Source organism: Oncorhynchus kisutch, linkage group LG16, assembly GCF_002021735.2.
Source record: "Oncorhynchus kisutch isolate 150728-3 linkage group LG16, Okis_V2, whole genome shotgun sequence".
NCBI lineage: Eukaryota > Metazoa > Chordata > Actinopteri > Salmoniformes > Salmonidae > Oncorhynchus > Oncorhynchus kisutch.
The window spans coordinates 40,563,233-40,582,571 of NC_034189.2; positions in this window are offsets into that span (position 1 = coordinate 40,563,233).

Sequence of the window (19,339 nt, forward strand, 5' to 3'; positions counted from 1 at the left end):
AGGGACAGAGATAGAGAGAAGGAAGGAGGGAGGGACAGAGATAGAGAGAAGGAAGGAGGGAGGGACAGAGATAGAGAGAGAACGAAGGAGAGCAAGAGTGAGAAATAACAGAAAGAGATGTTTCCTAAATTACAGAGAGACAGAGAGAGAGATGGAGAGCGAAACAGAGAGATGGGGAGAGAGATGGAGAGATGGGGAGAGAGATGGGGAGAGAGATGGAGAGAGAGATGGAGAGAGAGATGGAGAGCGAAACAGAGAGATGGGGAGAGAGAGAGAGAGACAGAGAGAGAGATGGAGAGCGAAACAGAGAGATGGGGAGAGAGAGAGACAGAGAGAGAGATGGAGAGCGAAACAGAGAGATGGGGAGAGAGAGAGACAGAGAGACAAAGAGGGGAGGACAGACAAAGAGGGACAGGCAGAGAGAATAGGCAGGTTGAGAATAGGCAGGCTGATCTAGGCAGGCTGAGCTAAGCAGGCAGGGAATAGGCCAGCTCTGTGTTTTGACGCTAACTGACAGCATGATCCGATTAGAATCACATGGCATGAACACAGCTAAAGCCAAGCGTATGTTGCTAAAGGTATATTGATTTATGGTATGGTGATTCGCTAATCTCATTTTTAGATCATAAATTCATACGAGCATAAATCCCTATGTCAGAGTATGCACCAGCTCATACCAGTCAATAACACCTCTTAAGACAGTTGTTGTTTTAGTCAGGTGTTCCATTTTCTAATAACTTTTGAAGATATTTTAGTTAGATGTCATTAGCCATAACCTATGCAATTGATCTGTGGGCTATATACTTATCACTCTGTGAGTTGGTTATAGGTTCAACTGGGGTTGAACATGTAGCTGCAGGTTTTCATTTAGCTGAACCCATCAAACCGTATACCAGTCATAACCTACAGATCGTCTTATTACATGTGCGTGCCCATCAACCCTGGAAAGGCTGTCCTGAATAAAGGTGCGAACGTCTCCCTCACTGTTGGATCGAACTGTTCGGTTTATGGGTTTTTGACTGTCAAAATGCCAAATTGGAAAACATACATTCTGCCCTTCAGTACTATAAACTACCCCAATATCTACGAATATGTCACACGTGGCCTCTTCTGTACAGTAGGAATGCTCTTCGGTTTCATGGAATTGACTCAGCTCCCCTCTCAAGGGGATTTATAGCTAAAACAAGAGACAACAAAGAAACATCTGAAGAGCCATAACATGTTGTCATCGACCCCTAGTGACTTGACCCAACTCCAACCTCACCCCTCCTCCTCCACCCACTTCTCATTCCTCCTAACTCTGAACTCGCCCTCCTCACTCCAACGTCACCCCTCCTCTCCCCCTTCCTAACTCCAACCTCCCCCTTCCTAACTCCAACGTCACCCCTCCTCACTCCAACCTAACCCCTCCTCTCCCCCCTCCTAACTCCAACCTCTCCCCTCCTAACTCCAACCTAACCCCTCCTCTCCCCCTTCCTAACCCCTCCTCTCCCCCTTCCTAACCCCTCCTCTCCCCCTTCCTAACTCCAACCTCACCCCTCCTCTCCCCCCTCCTAACTCCAACGTCACCCCTCATCACTCCAACCTAACCCCTCCTCTCCCCCCTCCCCCCTCCCCCCTCCTAACTCCAACCTCACCCCTCCTCTCCCCCCTCCTAACTCCAACGTCACCCCTCATCACTCCAACCTAACCCCTCCTCTCCCCTCTCCTAACTCCAACCTCACCCCTCATCACTCCAACCTAACCCCTCCTCTCCCCCCTCCTTACTCCAACGTCACCCCTCCTAACTCCAACCTCGCCCCTCCTCTCCCCCCTCCTTACTCCAACGTCACCCCTCCTCACTCCAACCTCAATGAGATGGCTGGGTGTGGCCTTGACAGGGTGACAGGACAAGTCGATGTTGTTCTCGACCAGACAGTCAAAGTTCACAACAAGTTCTCAACAAAACTCTTGATTGATCTATACACAACAACAGGCACATTCTTGTGAACGTCAGTGAGATGCCTGCGGTGTTGAAAATCCCTGAGTGTATGCATGAATGAACCTTATACACTCTACGAGTCTCTTCAATGGAATGCGGTAACATAACACATGTCTATAACTTCTGTTTCAAAGACAGAACACAGGAACAAGAGAGGATTCAATGCTGTTATTATGACAGAGATAACGCTCTCTTCGACAACTTTAAAGTGAACACAGGTACCCGTCGATTATGGACTGTGATTATGGACTCTAGCCTCCCTCCTTCCCTTGTAGTTAGTTCTCTTCTTCTTCTGTCTTTCTTCTTCTCGTTATGTAGGGACTTTTTTCTGTCCTGAAAAATCTTCGAAATGGTGACTGAATTACGAGACTTGGCCTGAATGTCCCCTTCTTGGATAGCCATTCCATAGCCATACCATTCCATGTGAAATTAATTAAATTGAGATTGTTGGTCACTGGCCTACACACAATACCCCATAATTATGTTTTGAAAATGTTTATAAATGAATTAAAAATGAAAGCTGAGCATCATGGTTGGAATGTCTTGAAATGTCTTGAGTCAATAAGTATTCAACCCCTTTGTTATGACAAGCCTAAATAAGCTCAGGAGTAAACATTTGCTTAACAAGTCACATAGCATTGCAATAATAGAGTTGAACATGATTTTTGAATAACTACCTCATCTCTGTACCCCACACATACAATTAGCTGTAAGGTCCCATTGTCGAGCAGTCAATTTCAAACACAGAATCAACCACAGAGACCAGGGATGTTTGCAATTCTCTGCAAAGAAGGGTACCTATTTGTAGATGGGTAAAAATAAAAAAGCAGACATTAAATATCCCTTTGAGCAATGGTGAAGTTATTATTACATTTTGGATGGTTTATCAATACACTCAGTCACTACAAAAACACAGACATCCTTCCTAACTCAGTTGCAGGAGAGGAAGGAAACCGTTCAGGGATTTCACCATGAGGACAATGGTGACTTTAAAACAGTTACAGAGTTTAGTGGCTGTGATAGGAGAAAACGGAGGATGGATCAACAACATTGTAGTTACTCCACAATACTAACCTAAATGACAGAGTGAAAACATGGAAGCTTTTACAGAATAAAAATGTTCCAAATCCATCATCTTTGCAACAAGGTACTAAAGTTATACTGAAAATCATGTGGCAAAGTAATTAGCTTTTTGGCTTGAATACAAAGGGTTATGTTTGGGAAATCCAATTCAACACATTACTGAGTACCACACTCCATATTTTCAAGCATAGTGGTGCTGCATCATGTTATGGGTATGCTTGTAATCACAAAGGACTGGGGAGTTTTTCAGGATAAAAAATAAATGGAATGGAGCAGGCAAAATCCTACTGGAAAACCTGGTTCAGTGTGCTTTCCACCAGACACTGGGAGATTAAATCACCTTCCAGCAGGACAATAACATAAAACACAATGCCAAATCTACATTGGAGTTGCTTACCAAGAAGACAGTGAATGTTCCTGAGTGGCCAAGTTACAGTTTTGACTTAAATCGACTTGAAAATCTATGGCAAGACCAAAAATGGTTGTCTAGCAATGATCAACAGCCAATTTTACAGAGCTTGAAGAATTTTGAAAAACATAATGGGCAAATGTTGCACAATCCAGGTGTGGAACGGGCTTCTACACCTGCATTGCTTGCTGTTTGGGGTTTTAGGCTGGGTTTCTGTACAGCACTTTGAGATATCAGCTGATGTACGAAGGGCTATATAAATAAATTTGATTTGATTTGATTTGATTTGGAAAGCTCTTACAGACTCACGGCTGTAATCACTGCCAAATGAGCTTCTACAGTGCTGACTCACGGCTGTGAATAGTTATTTCTATTTCTATATTTCATTTTCAATACATTTCTAAAAACAAGTTTTCACTTTGTCATTATGGGGTATTGTGAGTAGAGGGTTGAGGGAAAATATATTTCATCCATTTTGATTCCAGCCTGTAACATAACAACAGTTTTTATAAGTCAACCAGATATGAATACTTTCTGAAGGCATTAACATAATTCCTAGTTAGGGAAAAGGATTTAACGAGATGGGATATTCATGCCAGCCCATTAGCAAACTCAAAAATAAAATAATTTCAAATTTTTGCAAACAATCTGGTGTTAACCAATTGATGCTTATGTCAATTGGCCAATGCGCCCATCAGGTTTTGCGGTGCCAATAGGAAAAGATGAGTGTCAATCAATTGATGCTTATGCAGTGGCTTGCGAAAGTGTTCACCCCCCTTGGCATTTTACAACCTGGAATTAAAATGGATTTTTGGGGGGTTTGGATCATTTGATTTACACAACATCTTTGAAGATGCAACATATTTTTTGTGTGTGAAACAAACATGAAAAAAGACAAAAAAACAGAAAACTTGTTTTCCGTTTCACTTCACCAATTTGGACTATTTTGTGTTTGTCCATTACATGAAATCCAAATAAAAAATATATTTAATTTACAGGTTGTAATGAAACAAAATAGGAAAAAGGCCAAGGGGGTGAATACTTTTGCAAGGCATTGTATCAATACTTTGTATTTAATATGAAATTGGTTGACACTGTCTATTGGTTGACACTGTCTATTGGTTGACACTGTCTATTGGTTGACACTGTCTATTGGTTGACACTGTCTATTGGTTGACACTGTCTATTGGTTGACACTGTCTATTGGTTGACACTGTCTATTGGTTGACACGGTCTATTGGTTGACACGGTCTATTGGTTGACACTGTCTATTGGTTGACACGGTCTATTTGTTGACACGGTCTATTTGTTGACACTGTCTATTTGTTGACACTGTCTATTGGTTGACACTGTCTATTGGTTGACACTGTCTATTGGTTGACACTGTCTATTGGTTGACACTGTCTATTGGTTGACATGTCTGTCTGTCTGTCTGTCTGTCTGTTGACTCCCTCCCTCCCTCCCTCCCTCCCTCCCTCCCTCCCTCCCTCCCTCCCTCCCTCCCTCCCTCCCTCCCTCCCTCCCTCCCTCCCTCCCTCCCTCCCTCCCTCCTCTCTCTCACCTCTGTCTGTCTGTTGACTCTCTCTCTCCCTCGCTCCCTCCTCTCTCTCACCTCTGTCTGTCTGCTAACTCTCTCTCCCTCCCTCCTCTCTCTCACCTCTGTCTGTCTGTTGACTCTCTCTCTCTCCCTCCCTCCTCTCTCACCTCTGTCTGTCTGTTGACTCTCTCTCTCCCTCCCTCCTCTCTCACCTCTGTCTGTCTGTTGACTCTCTCTCTCCCTCCCTCCCTCCTTTCTCTCACCTCTGTCTGTCTGTTGACTCTCTCTCTCCCTCCCTCCCTCCTCTCTCTAACCTCTGTCTGTCTGTTGACTCTCTCTCTCCCTCCCTCCTCTCTCTCACCTCTGTCTGTCTGTTGACTCTCCCTCGCTCCCTCCTCTCTCTCACCTCTGCCTGTCTGTTGACTCTCTCTCTCCCTCCCTCCTCTCTCTCACCTCTGTCTGTCTGTTGACTCTCTCTCTCCCTCGCTCCCTCCACTCTCTCACCTCTGTCTGTCTGTTGACTCTCTCTCTCCCTCGCTCCCTCCTCTCTCTCACCTCTGTCTGTCTGTTGACTCTCTCTCTCCTCTGTCTGTCTGTTGACTCTCTCTCTCCTCTGTCTGTTGACTCTCTCCTCCCTCCCTCCTCTCTCTCTCCTCTGTCTGTCTGTTGACTCTCTCTCTCCTCTGTCTGTCTGTTGACTCTCTCTCCTCTGTCTGTTGACTCTCTCTCCCTCCCTCCTCTCTCTCACCTCTGTCTGTCTGTTGACTCTCTCTCTCCCCTCCCTGCTCTCTCTCACCTCTGCCTGTCTGTTGACTCTCTCTCTCCCTCCCTCCTCTCTCTCACCTCTGTCTGTCTGTTGACTCTCTCTCTCCCTCCCTCCCTCCCTCCTCTCTCTCACCTCTGTCTGTCTGTTGACTCTCTCTCTCCCTCGCTCCTCCCTCTCTCTCACCTCTGTCTGTCTGTTGACTCACTCTCTCCCTACCTCCCTCCTCCTCACCTCTGTCTGTCTGTTGACTCCTCCCTCCCTCCCTCCCTCCCTCCTCTCTCTCACCTCTGTCTGTCTGTTGACCTCTCTCTCTCCCCTCGCTCCCTCCTCTCTCTCACCTCTGTCTGTCTGCTAACTCTCTCTCCCTCCCTCCTCTCTCACCTCTGTCTGTCTGTTGACTCTCTCTCTCTCCCTCCCTCCTCTCTCACCTCTGTCTGTCTGGTTGACTCTCTCTCTCCCTCCCTCCTCTCTCACCTCTGTCTGTCTGTTGACTCTCTCTCTCCCTCCCTCCCTCCCTCCTCTCTCTCACCTCTGTCTGACTGTTGACTCTCTCCCTCCCTCACTCCTCTCTCTAACCTCTGTCTGTCTGTTGACTCTCTCTCTCCTCTGTCTGTTGACTCTCTCTCCCTCCCTCCTCTCTCTCTCCTCTGTCTGTCTGTTGACTCTCTCTCTCCTCTGTCTGTCTGTTGACTCCCTCCCTCCCTCCCTCCCTCCCTCCCTCCCTCCCTCCCCTCCCTCCCTCCCTCCCTCCCTCCCTCCCTCCCTCCCTCCCTCCCTCCCTCCCTCCCTCCCTCCCTCCCCTCACCTCTGTCTGTCTGTTGACTCTCTCTCTCTCCCTCGCTCCTCCCTCCTCTCTCTCACGTCTGTCTGTCTGCTAACTCTCTCTCCCTCCCTCCTCTCTCACCTCTGTCTGTCTGTTGACTCTCTCTCTCCCCTCCCTTCCTCCTCTCTCTCACCTCTGTCTGTCTGTTGACTCTCTCTCTCCCTCGCTCCCTCCTCTCTCTCACCTCTGTCTGTCTGTTGACTCACTCTCTCCCTACCTCCCTCCTCTCTCACCTCTGTCTGTCTGTTGACTCACTCTCTCCCTACCTCCCTCCTCTCTCACCTCTGTCTGTCTGTTGACTCCCTCCCTCCCTCCCTCCCTCCCTCCCTCCCTCCCTCCCTCCCTCCCTCCCTCCCTCCCTCCCTCCCTCCCTCCCTCCCTCCCTCCCTCCCTCCCTCCCTCCCTCCCTCCCTCCCTCCCTCTCTCCTCTCTCTCACCTCTGTCTGTCTGTTGACTCTCTCTCTCCCTCTCTCACCTCTGTCTGTCTGTTTACTCCCTCCCTCCCTCCTCTCTCTCACCTCTGTCTGTCTGTTGACACTCTCTCTCCCTCGCTCCCTCCTCTCTCTCACCTCTGTCTGTTTGCTAACTCTCTCTCCCTCCCCCCCTCTCTCACCTCTGTCTGTCTGTTGACTCTCTCTCTCCCTCCCTCCCTCCTCTCTCTCACCTCTGTCTGTCTGTTGACTCTCTCCCTCCCTCCCTCCTCTCTCACCTCTGTCTGTCTGTTGACTCTCTCTCTCCCTCCCTCCCTCCTCTCTCTAACCTCTGTCTGTCTGTTGACTCTCTCTCTCTCCCTCCCTCCTCTCTCTCACCTCTGTCTGTCTGTTGACTCTCTCTCCCTCGCTCCCTCCTCTCTCTCACCTCTGTCTGTCTGTTGACTCTCTCTCTCCCTCCCTCCCTCCTCTCTCTCACCTCTGTCTGTCTGTCGACTCTCTCTCTCCTCCCTCCCTCCTCTCTCTCAACTCTGTCTGTCTGTTGACTCTCTCTCTCCTCCCTCCCTCCTCTCTCTCACCTCTGTCTGTCTGTTGACTCTCTCTCTCCTCGCTCCCTCCTCTCTCACCTCTGTGTGTCTGTTGACTCTCTCTCTCCCTCCCTCCTCTCTCTCACCTCTGTCTGTCTGTTGACTCTTCCTCGCTCCCTCCTCTCTCTCACCTCTGTCTGTCTGTTGACTCTCTCTCCCTCCCTCCTCTCTCTCACCTCTGTCTGTCTGTTGACTCTCTCTCTCCCTCGCTCCCTCCACTCTCTCACATCTGTCTGTCTGTTGACTCTCTCTCTCCCTCGCTCCCTCCTCTCTCTCACCTCTGTCTTTCTGTTGACTCTCTCTCTCCTCTGTCTGTCTGTTGACTCTCTCTCTCCTCTGTCTGTTGACTCTCTCTCCCTCCCTCCTCTCTCTCTCCTCTGTCTGTCTGTTGACTCTATCTCTCCTCTCCTCTGTCTGTTGACTCTCTCTCCCTCCCTCCTCTCTCTCTCCTCTGTCTGTCTGTAGACTCTCCCTCGCTCCCTCCTCTCTCTCACCTCTGTCTGTCTGTTGACTCTCTCTCCTCCCTCCCTCCTCTCTCTCACCTTTGTCTGTCTGTTGACTCTCTCTCCCTCCCTCCTCTCTCTCACCTCTGTCTGTCTGTTGACTCTCTCTCTCCCTCGCTCCCTCCTGTCTCTCACCTCTGTCTGTCTTTTGACTCTCTCTCTCTCTCTCCCTCGCTCCCTCCTCTCTCTCACCTCTGTCTGTCTTTTGACTCTCTCTCCCTCCCTCCTCTCTCTCACCTCTGTCTGTCTGTTGACTCTCTCTCTCCCTCGCTCCCTCCTCTCTCTCACCTCTGTCTGTCTTTTGACTCTCTCTCTCCCTCGCTCCCTCCTCTCTCTCACATCTGTCTGTCTGTTGACTCTCTCTCTCCCTCGCTCCCTCCTCTCTCTCACCTCTGTCTGTCTTTTGACTCTCTCTCTCCCTCGCTCCCTCCTCTCTCTCACATCTGTCTGTCTGTTGACTCTCTCTCTCCCTCGCTCCCTCCTCTCTCTCACCTCTGTCTGTCTGTTGACTCTCTCCTCCCTCCCTCCTCTCTCTCACCTCTGTCTGTCTGTTGACTCTCTCTCTCCTCCCTCCCTCCTCTCTCTCACCTCTGTCTGTCTGTTGACTCTCTCTCTCCCTCGCTCCCTCCTCTCTCTCACATCTGTCTGTCTGTTGACTCTCTCTCTCCTCCCTCCTCTCTCTCACCTCTGTCTGTCTGTTGACCTCTCTCTCCTCCCTCCCTCCTCTCTCTCACCTCTGTCTGTCTGTTGACTCTCTCCCCTCCCTCCTCTCGCTGCAGTGCACTGATGTAAACGTCAACCATTTGACACTCATCTCTTTCCGTTGACTGAAAATGTATTGACATTCGTGTCAAACCTATGACACTCATCAATTTATTGACATAAGCATCAATTTGTTGACACTTATCTTTTCCCATTGACTGTGATGTATTGACATGAGCGTCATGTGGTTGAAGCTCATCTTCTCCCATTGGCACAGCAAAGCTTGCTGGGAGCATGGCCAATTGACAGAAGCTTGAATTGGTTGACAAATAACTTGGCAAGAACATGACAAGATTTTGTTTTCCTATGGTATCGTCTTGCACATGACCAGAAATACCAGCAAACTCCATTGGCATACTGTCTCAAAGAGACAGAGTGATACTAGCTATGGGCAGAAGTAAAGTGTCTTGTTTAAAATTGCGTCACCACTTTTCTGGCTCTTGTTCTCATGAGTTTATTACCGGGAATGACTGGAATGTTCCACTTCAGCTATCAAAAATAAGTACATCTCTAGATATTTCTACCCAAGGCATCAACACACAACGATTCAGAGCTCTTACATTTAAAGTATTCCCTCTTCCTCGAGTTTCATTAGGCAGATCTCTCTTTGTCTGACCTCCGTAGCCCAGTGATGTTTTCAGACAGAAGGTTTAACTTGTGAGCGGTCTGTTAAAGAGACACTCAGACAGGCCACACAAGATGAAGAGTCCTGTAATGACTGTGTTTTCACCAACTCATTAAAGCCACACAAGAACTGCAATCCATTCAAACCTGACACACACACACACACACGCACACACATACATGTCCCTACACACACACACACACGCACACACACACACGCACACACACGCACACGCACACACACACAAACACGCACACACGTCCCTACACACACACACACACACACACACACACACACACAAGCACGCACACGCATACATGTCCCTCGCACACACACACACACACACACACACACACAAACACGCACACACATACATGTCCCTCCACACACACACACGCACACGTACACACACACACACACTGAATTCACACACAATGGTCAAGCTGTTAGTCAATGCTTCTCTCCTGCAGCCATCCATCCCCACGCAGCATCAATGCCCTGCATACTTATCCTCTCCAGTCAGGTTCCAGGCATTCAGCCCCACCCAGGTCTCAAGATGAGGGATAAGTCAGATGCTCAGCCACCCCGTCCCAAACACTTGGCTGTACATTGGATAACGTTGGAGAGAAGATTGCTAGTTGGTACGATAAGAACAGAATGATCTCAAAGAAATAGCTAATGTCTTCATCTCTGAAAATAACCTGTAGGTCATTACCCCTGACAATCCCAGTGGCCTGTGGTCGGTAACATGATGTGTGCACTAGTCTGTTCAGAGCACATGGGCTGTGCTGATGATGAACCAACAGATGACCTTCACCGATACCGTTGTCATGACGAAGAGGGCATCTAAGAAGAGAGAAAACGCTGTTGCAGAGGAATGAATGACAACAGGCTAACATTCACCACTATTCTGCAGGTTTGATCAATTATTCAATTAACATGGATGAAGAATGGAGAAAGAACACCAAGTGATTGGCCTAGACAGTGCAGATCTAGACGGTCTCCTTAACAGGTGATATGGCGGTCAGCTAGGACAGTCATATAATGTTTTCTAGTAAAAGCATGGGCAGAGAAACGTGGTCCACTCTGGAGGCTTGTCGAATGTCCTTTTACTTTTGAGACCTAGCAGAGACCTACAGATGGCGTGTTGCTTTTACTGTGGGACCACTGAGCACCCCGCAACAAACACGCGCACACACACACACGTGCATGGACGCACACACACACACGTACGCAAACGCGGCCTGGGTGCCGTTGGAAACACGGAGCAGCGTCGCAGCATCTTTCCATCATGAATATTGATGCAGGAAGTTTGTTGCTTGTTGGGAGTGAAGACAGCCCCGCCCCCCCTCCCCAGCCTCATTAGAATATTCATATTGCTCAGAGCTCATGAGAATGACGTCTGCCTGTCCTGCTCATAAATATTCATGCAAACAATCCTATGAAGATTTCGATAATGCAGTACGCTACGCTGTGACACATCTCTCACAGTAGATCAGTAACCTTAAATAACGAGAGCAATTCCCCCCAAAATACTGTGAAGTAGCGGATATTTTTCTCCCTGATGAAGGCAGAAGTCACAGAGAAGAGAGACGAGGCAAACTAAGAACGTTTCTTTCTGCAAGGACTGATGACTTGCATTTAATTAGTTCGTAAAGACGAATACATTCACTTATACCTTAGTTTTACTAGAAGATCTCCAATATATATATTTTGATACTGTTTATAGGGAGATCTAAGTCAGCGCACATAGTATGCTGAGTACATAACAGTGGGCCTTAATTGCCCTTTCCAGTATCTTCTGGTCAAGTTTTGTAGGACGACCATTTTAGTGATAGACCAAAGAGGTGTCAAAAGCACCCTAAAACCTATAACTCTATCAAATTAGGTCACAGCAGACGTCTACACCCTGACATCTATATTATTTAAGAATACATACGTACAGTATCAGTGTGGCATCTCTAGAAGCTCTAGAATCCCTCAGAACCATTTGCAGTGTTCCGTTGGCAGGAGGAAGAACATTAACTGGCTGAGAGGGCCTATAGGAGACACAGATCTGCACTGTTCCATGTACACACAGGCTTCTACCCAGGCAGGTTCCAGCACGCTCCTGGAGTCCCAGGGTAGCTAGGTGGGGCGTGAGGGGTTAATATTTCCAGCAAGTGTATTTCTGGGTGATTTTTTCTTTTTCTATAGGGTGTTGCTTGACTCCAAGTCCCCGTACTTATGCTTAGCTTGCTGCATCTCTTTAGGGCACATACTTCTGGGCCACATATTCACAGTCATTAGTTCCAGAAATTTGGGGGGCCCCCAGAGTGCTCCTCCTGTGTTGAGTAGTGCAGTTCCCATTGTACTACGCAGTAACGCTGGGGCCTGATTGAGTTGCTGATTGCCTCAACGTTTAGAGGGAGCAATTACTGTGTCTTGCAGAGTCTGTCTGGCTGATGTATGTAAGGGGCTATAGGGAATAGGAGCACACAGACACATGCACACACACGCACGCACACACGCACACACACGCACACACACAAACACACAAACACACACACACACAGGGTCGTTGTTGGGTACCAGTCCGGGGCCCAGGGACCTACGAAGACCTGTCAGTGTGAAAGAGTAATGGAATTTGGCTCTACCACCTGATGATTAACTAACTCCACATTCCTAATTATTGGTAATTGTATGCTTCCGTGAAAAACAGAAAGACGCGTTGTGTGCATCGAGGTTGCATGGCCTCTATAGAAATCCGTACACACTCTGGAGGGTAAAAGCAGCTCAACCAATAGGCCAATCTGATGCATGTTTATTATGGGTCAGCTGCAGACCAGCCATGCTATTTTAGGGTCACAGCCTCACAAGCAATCCACTAATCGGCTGGTATTAGTGACTTCACCAGTTAAGAACGCAGTCGCCAAAAAGATTGTACAACACAGATGATTAACGAGACTTAAAGAAACTTGTGTGGGAACTACCAAAATGCTATTATGGTCTTAGGTGGATTTCATGTTGGAATGTTTGCTTTAAAGCCACACTTTTTGTTCCTAAAGAAAGAGGACTTACTATGCCATATTTCTTTAAGCTGAGTCACTAAGTTGTTTACTACGATGACATAAAGCTGCATTTTGGGCAGACCCGATCAAATTCAAATAGAAATGCATGTTATAGATCTGTCATTCTCATTGATAGCAAGTCTAAGAAGTGATAGATCTGTTCTCTTTGCGCTATTTCTATGCTTCTTAAGTTTCGTTTTTTCGTCTTTTACTTTCGGTTTTGTACACCAGCTTCAAAAACCTGAAAATACAATATTTAGGATTATGGTAAAGATATTTCACAGCGGTTTACATGATACAATTATTCTCTACACCCCCTTCAGAACAGCCTCAATTCATGGACTCCAATGCTTCCCACAGTTGTGTCAAGTTGGCTGGATATCCTTTGGGTGGTGGACCATTCTTGATACACACAGGAAACTGTTGAGCGTGAAAAACCCAGCAGCGTTGCAGTTCTTGACACAAACCCGTGCGCCTGGCATCTACTAGCATAGACACTTGATGTCCTATTCACCCTCTGAATGGCACACATACACAATCCATGTCTCAATAAAAAAATAAAAAATCCTTCTTTAAGGTGTCTCCTCCCCGTCGTCTACGCTGATTTAACAAGTGACATCAATTAGGGATCATAGCTTTCATCTGGATTCACCTGGTCTGGCATGTTTTATACGTTCAGTGTAAATCAGGCAGTTTAACCATATAAAGCAATTGAGTGTACGGCAACTGCTAGGCCACTGGTACGGCAACTGCTCCGCCCACAACCGTAAGGCTCTCCAGAGGGTAGTGAGGTCTGCACAACGCATCACTGGGGGCAAACTACCTGCCCTCCAGGACACCTGCACCACCCGATGTCACAGGAAGGCCATAAAGATCATCAAGGACAACAACCGCCCGAGCCACTGCCTGTTCACCCCGCTATCATCCAGAAGGCGAGGTCAGTACAGGTGCATCAAAGCAGGGACCGAGAGACTGAAAAATAGCTTCTATCTCAAGGCCATCAGACTGTTAAACAGCCACCACTAACATTGAGTGGCTGCTGCCAACATAGTGACTCAACCCTGGCTCACTTTAATAATGAAAATGGATGGAAATTGATGTAAAAAATGTATCACTAGCCACTTTAAACAATGCCACTTAATATAATGTTTACATACCCTACATTACTCATCTCATACAGTGGAGCAAAAAAGTATTTAGTCAGCCACCAATTGTGCAAGTTCTCCCACTTAAAAAGATGAGAGAGGCCTGTAATTTTCATCATAGGTACACTTCAACTATGACAGACAAAATGAGAAAAAAAATCCAGAAAATCACATTGTAGGATTTTTTTATGAATTTATTTGCAAATTATGGTGGAAAATAAGTATTTGGTCACCTACAAACAAGCAAGATTTCTGTCTCTCACAGACCTGTAACTTCTTCTTTAAGAGGCTCCTCTGTCCTCCACTCGTTACCTGTATTAATGGCACCTGTTTGAACTTGATATCAGTATAAAAGACACCTGTCCACAACCTCAAACAGTCACACTCCAAACTCCACTATGGCCAAGACCAAAGAGCTGTCAAAGGACACCAGAAACAAAATTGTAGACCTGCACCAGGCTGGGAAGACTGAATCTGCAAAAGGTAAGCAGCTTGGTTTGAAGAAATCAACTGTGGGAGCAATTATTAGGAAATGGAAGACATACAAGACCACTGATAATCTCCCTCGATCTGGGGCTCCACGCAAGATCTCACCCCGTGGGGTCAAAATGATCACAAGAACGGTGAGCAAAAATCCCAGAACCACACGGGGGGAGCTAGTGAATGACCTGCAGAGAGCTGGGACAAAAGTAACAAAGCCTACCATCAGTAACACACTACGCCGCCAGGGACTCAAATCCTGCAGTGCCAGACGTGTCCCCCTGCTTAAGCCAGTACATGTCCAGGCCCGTCTGAAGTTTGCTAGAGAGCATTTGGATGATCCAGAAGAAGATTGGGAGAATGTCATATGGTCAGATGAAACCAAAATATAACTTTTTGGTAAAAACTCAACTCGTCGTGTTTGGAGGACAAAGAATGCTGAGTTGCATCCAAAGAACCAGGACGACTGATCCGTGTAAAGGAAGGAATGAATGGGAGCCATGTATCATGAGATTTTGAGTGAAAACCTCCTTCAAGGTCCTGGAGTGGCCTAGCCAGTCTCCAGATCTCAACCCCATAGAAAATCTTTGGAGGGAGTTGAAAATCCGTGTTGCCCAGCAACAGCCCCAAAACATCACTGCTCTAGAGGAGATCTGCATGGAGGAATGGGCCAAAATACCAGCAACAGTGTGTGAAAACCTTGTGAAGACTTACAGAAAAGGTTTGACCTCTGTCATTGCCGACAAAAGGTATATAACAAAGTGTTGGGATAAACTTTTGTTATTGACCAAATACTTATTTTCCACCATAATTTGCAATTAAATTTATTCAAAATCCTACAATGTGATTTTCAGGATTTTTTTCCCTCATTTTGTCTGTCATAGGTAAAGTGTACCTATGATGAAAATTACAGGCCTCTCTCATCTTTTTAAGTTGGAGAACTTGCACAACTGGTGGCTGATTAAATACTTTTTTGCCCCACTGTATATGTCTATACTGTACTCTATCATCTACTGCATCTTGCCATTTTTATGTAATACATGTATCACTAGCCACTTTAAACTATGCCACTTTTATGTTTACATACCCTACATTACTCATCTCATATGTATATACTGTACTCGATACCATCTACTGCATCTTGCCTATGCCGTTCTGTACCATCACTCATTCACATATCTTTATGTACATATTCTTTATCCGTTTACACTTGTGTGTATAAGGTAGTAGTTGTGGAATTGTTAGTTAGATTACTCGTTGGTTATTACTGCATTGTCGGAACTAGAAGCACAAGCATTTCGCTACACTCGCATTAACATCTGTTAACCATGTGTATGTGACAAATAAACCATTTGATTTGATTTGATTTGAAGATGTACAGGTATATTCTTGACTTTCAGTAGTTATTTGTACAGAAACTACAGAGAACACTTGACATAAACAGAAACATTATTTTGAAAATGACTCAATGCTTGCCATTAAAACAGCACCTTTCTTGTGATCAACAGAAATGTGCACATACTGTAGGTGACTCGATTTAAAGACAATGGACACAATGAACCACTGTGCTCTTAGCTTATATTGCTTTTGCAATAAATCTAACCCGATACTGGCACATAGCTTATTTATTCAATATCTATTTGCATAACTCATCACTCACAATGGTGGTTTTGACTCCCAAAACAGTTCAGCCAACATTTCATGGACTCATTAACCTTCCTTGTTTCCAGTCTGACTCACTGACAAGACTGACCTGGTAAGTGCACGTGCTAACAAGTGTAGAATAAAGAGCGCCCGGCTCCACACACCATTCCCCAGGAGAGATGGCAACCGTTCAAGAAGCCAGCTATGGAGCTAGGGAGCTAGGGAGTTGCTGCCTGCAACTAATCTGTTCCCATTCACAATTCATTACTGGGATTCAAACCCCGGGTCCCCCGCTCAATGAATGACATCACTCGCAGCTTGTGTTCATACAACATTCAGCCGGGCTGAGATCTCAGTTGAGGGAACATGAGCAAATATTGGCAAGGAGCCTCGAGGAACTGAGGGTGGACACGTCTCTTCTGCTCGCAAGCAGGGCCTTGCTTTCCAGCACCTACTTCTCCTAATCACACTTCTCATATTAGATATTGGATGGATACCCCATAAAGATGTGATCACCATAGTCAAATCTATAGGGAATGTATGGTGAATGTATGGCGAATGTATGGTGAATGTAATACATGGATGGTGATTTAAGGTGGGTGTGTTTTAGTAGGGAGAGAGGCCTGATAACAATCATGTGGGGCCTGTGTATGTATTTGTGAGTGCGTGCGTGTCTGTTGTGTGTATGTTGAGGAGCACAATTGAGAGATTTGTAAGGGGCTTAGAGTTCTGTAACCCCCCCATGGGGCCAGAACAGAGTGTCTGCAGTCTGTGTGCTCCAAGGGCAGAACCCAGGACACTGAGCCACTGTCCCCCACTATGACCCTGTCCATCATTTTCTACGGTAGCACCTCAAGTGGAGCCAAACACTGTCTATCAAACTAACGCCAGTGTAGCCAAATAATGTCCATCACACTCCCACCAGCCCAGCATGGAAGAAGCCCGGAGAGAAAGAACAACGTTGGAAGTACAACTGAGAGAGTTTGGTTGGTCAGGGTACAGAAGTGACTGACGAAAGACTGAGGAAAAAAACACTTTAGACAGATGTCATGTTAAGAAAATAAATCACCATCGGTCTGGATCTCTCTCTCTCTCCCTCTCATACCTTCTAATCAAGCCAGGAGAGTACAGAAACCAGCTGGACTGCTGATATGAAAGGGATCGTTTCATGAGAAAACAGGTGAGAGGCCTCTCTCAAGTCTTTGATGATTTAGGGTGACTTCTGAACAAAAGACAAATGGTTCAGTATTTTCCTTTCCTATGTACCTACTGCAGCCCTCATCCTCCACATACAACACCTGTTCTGCCAGTCACAATCTGTTAAAGGTCCCCAAAGCACACACATATCCTGGGCCGCTCCTCTTTTCATTTCGCTGCAGCTAGCGACTGGAACGATCTGCAACAGACACTCATACTGGACAGTTTTATCTCCATCTCTTCAGTCAAAGACTCCATCTTACGGACACTCTTACTGACAGTTGTGGCTGCTTTGTGTGATGTATTGTTGTCTCTACCTCCTTGCCCTTTGTGCTGTTGACTCTGCCCAATAATATTTGTACCAAGTTTTGTGCTGTTACCATGTTGTGCTTCTACCATGTTGTTGTTATGTTGTGTTGCTACCATGCTGTGTCGTCATGTGTTGCTGCCATGCTATGTTGCTGTCTTAGGTTTCTCTGTAAATAGTGTAGTGTTTTCTCTCTTGTTGTGATGTGTGTTTTGTCCTATATTTATTTTGTATTTATCTTTTATTTTGAATCCCAGGCCCCCGTCCCCGCAGGAGGCCTTTTTGCCTTTTGGTTGGCCGTCATTGTAAATAAGAATGTGTTCTTAACTGACTTGCCTAGTTAAATAAAGGTTCAATATATGTCTATTTTGAAATGATGGTGGATCAAATATGACACAGCCCATAACTCAAGTGTTTCAGGAGAAGTCTGAATCAGTTGCTGCTGCAACACCCGAATGAGGGGACCTTCTGGTTTCGTGTTGGGGTGGAGTGGACTTACAGTATACACGAGGACAACAGTTGAAATAATATACGTGAATGAGTTACACAGCCATAACTCAAAATAAATCTACTCCTCTGGTGAGGATGTACATGATAGTCCAAAGGGATGGGCTGGGGAGGAGGAAGGAGGAGAAAGGGGCATACACCACAGATCAAGATTGGGTTGGAAAGCTCAGCGAGAGAACCAGTGGCACTAGGCTGGATTCCTAATGCATTAACTATCCTCCTCCGGGCCGAAGTTTGGAGCGGTCGGCCTGTGCTGGGAATACCAAGCGCCTGGCCCTCTGCTCTGGGAACAATGGGAGAATGGGCGTGCTGCTGCTGTGCCAGTTCAACTTTCAAAGAGCGTGAAGCAGAGAGCAGGGAAATCACTGCTGTCTATCTCTGCAGCCCTCTGACGGACATCTCTAAAGTGAACACAGAGACATTGTGGTGGAAGTTGTTATTTCGGCACAATGTTAACAGTGATTCTCCCTGATTGAAGACTAAACTGGGATTTGAATGACAATGATTTTTAGGAAGTTAGTGTTCAATGTGAATTTGTTTAAGATAAGAGAGAGATAAAGTATGTCTCCCCACCAAATGATGCATTGGTTCCAATGTGTTTATATAGGCAATCAACATGACTGGAATTAGAGGCTACAGTGCCATCCATACATGTCAAGGTCTGGAGTAACGTACGAGATCCATTTCAGTGAATCTCTGTCATTTCTCCAATCCGTTATGGACGCATGACGCAATCACTTTCCCAGGGTGTAGTTATGCTTTACATACACGTCTAAAGGAGGTAGAAGCATGCAGTCTGGAGCATCATATTATATACGGTACACGCTTCAATATGATTACACATAGAATCCAGAGGTGTAATTTATGGGATCTCTCTGCGTGCTTCTGCATTCTATCAAGTTTGTGACTTGAAAACCAAACTCAAACATCTGAACCTAGAAAGAGCACTTCAGCCCCCGGTGGAGTGAAGGGAAGGAAGGTGGGACCTGTCTTCTTGAAGATAGCTCATAGTGACAGCTTTGAGTTTTGTGTTTCATCCTCTGGCCTCAGCCAGTCATCCTGCCAGTCAGCCAGTCAGTTAACCAATCAGTCTGTCAGCCAATTAGCCAGTCAGACAGACAGACAATCAGTCTGTCCATACGTCCATTAGTGAGATAGTAAGTCAGTCAGTGAACAAGTTAGCCAACCAGCCAGTCAGCCAGGTGGTCAGTCAGTCAGTTACTAGGTCCGTCAGCCAGCCAGCCAGTCAGTCAGTTAGTCCGTCCGTCCGTCAGTCAGTCAGTCGGTAAGTCAGTCAGTCAGTCAGTCCACGTGTCCTCTGTGATGATTAATCTGCCAGTAATTAGCCCTATACAGCCGCTGAAACCTGATCTCTTCACAATCACAGCAGCACTGCTCAGGGGCGTCACGCACCCTGAAAATCTGAGGGGCACAAAGTACATGAGGATAGCTGGGGGGGTCGAAGTTGTAGAATTTTGCATTTTTCAAACACCTGAAACAGC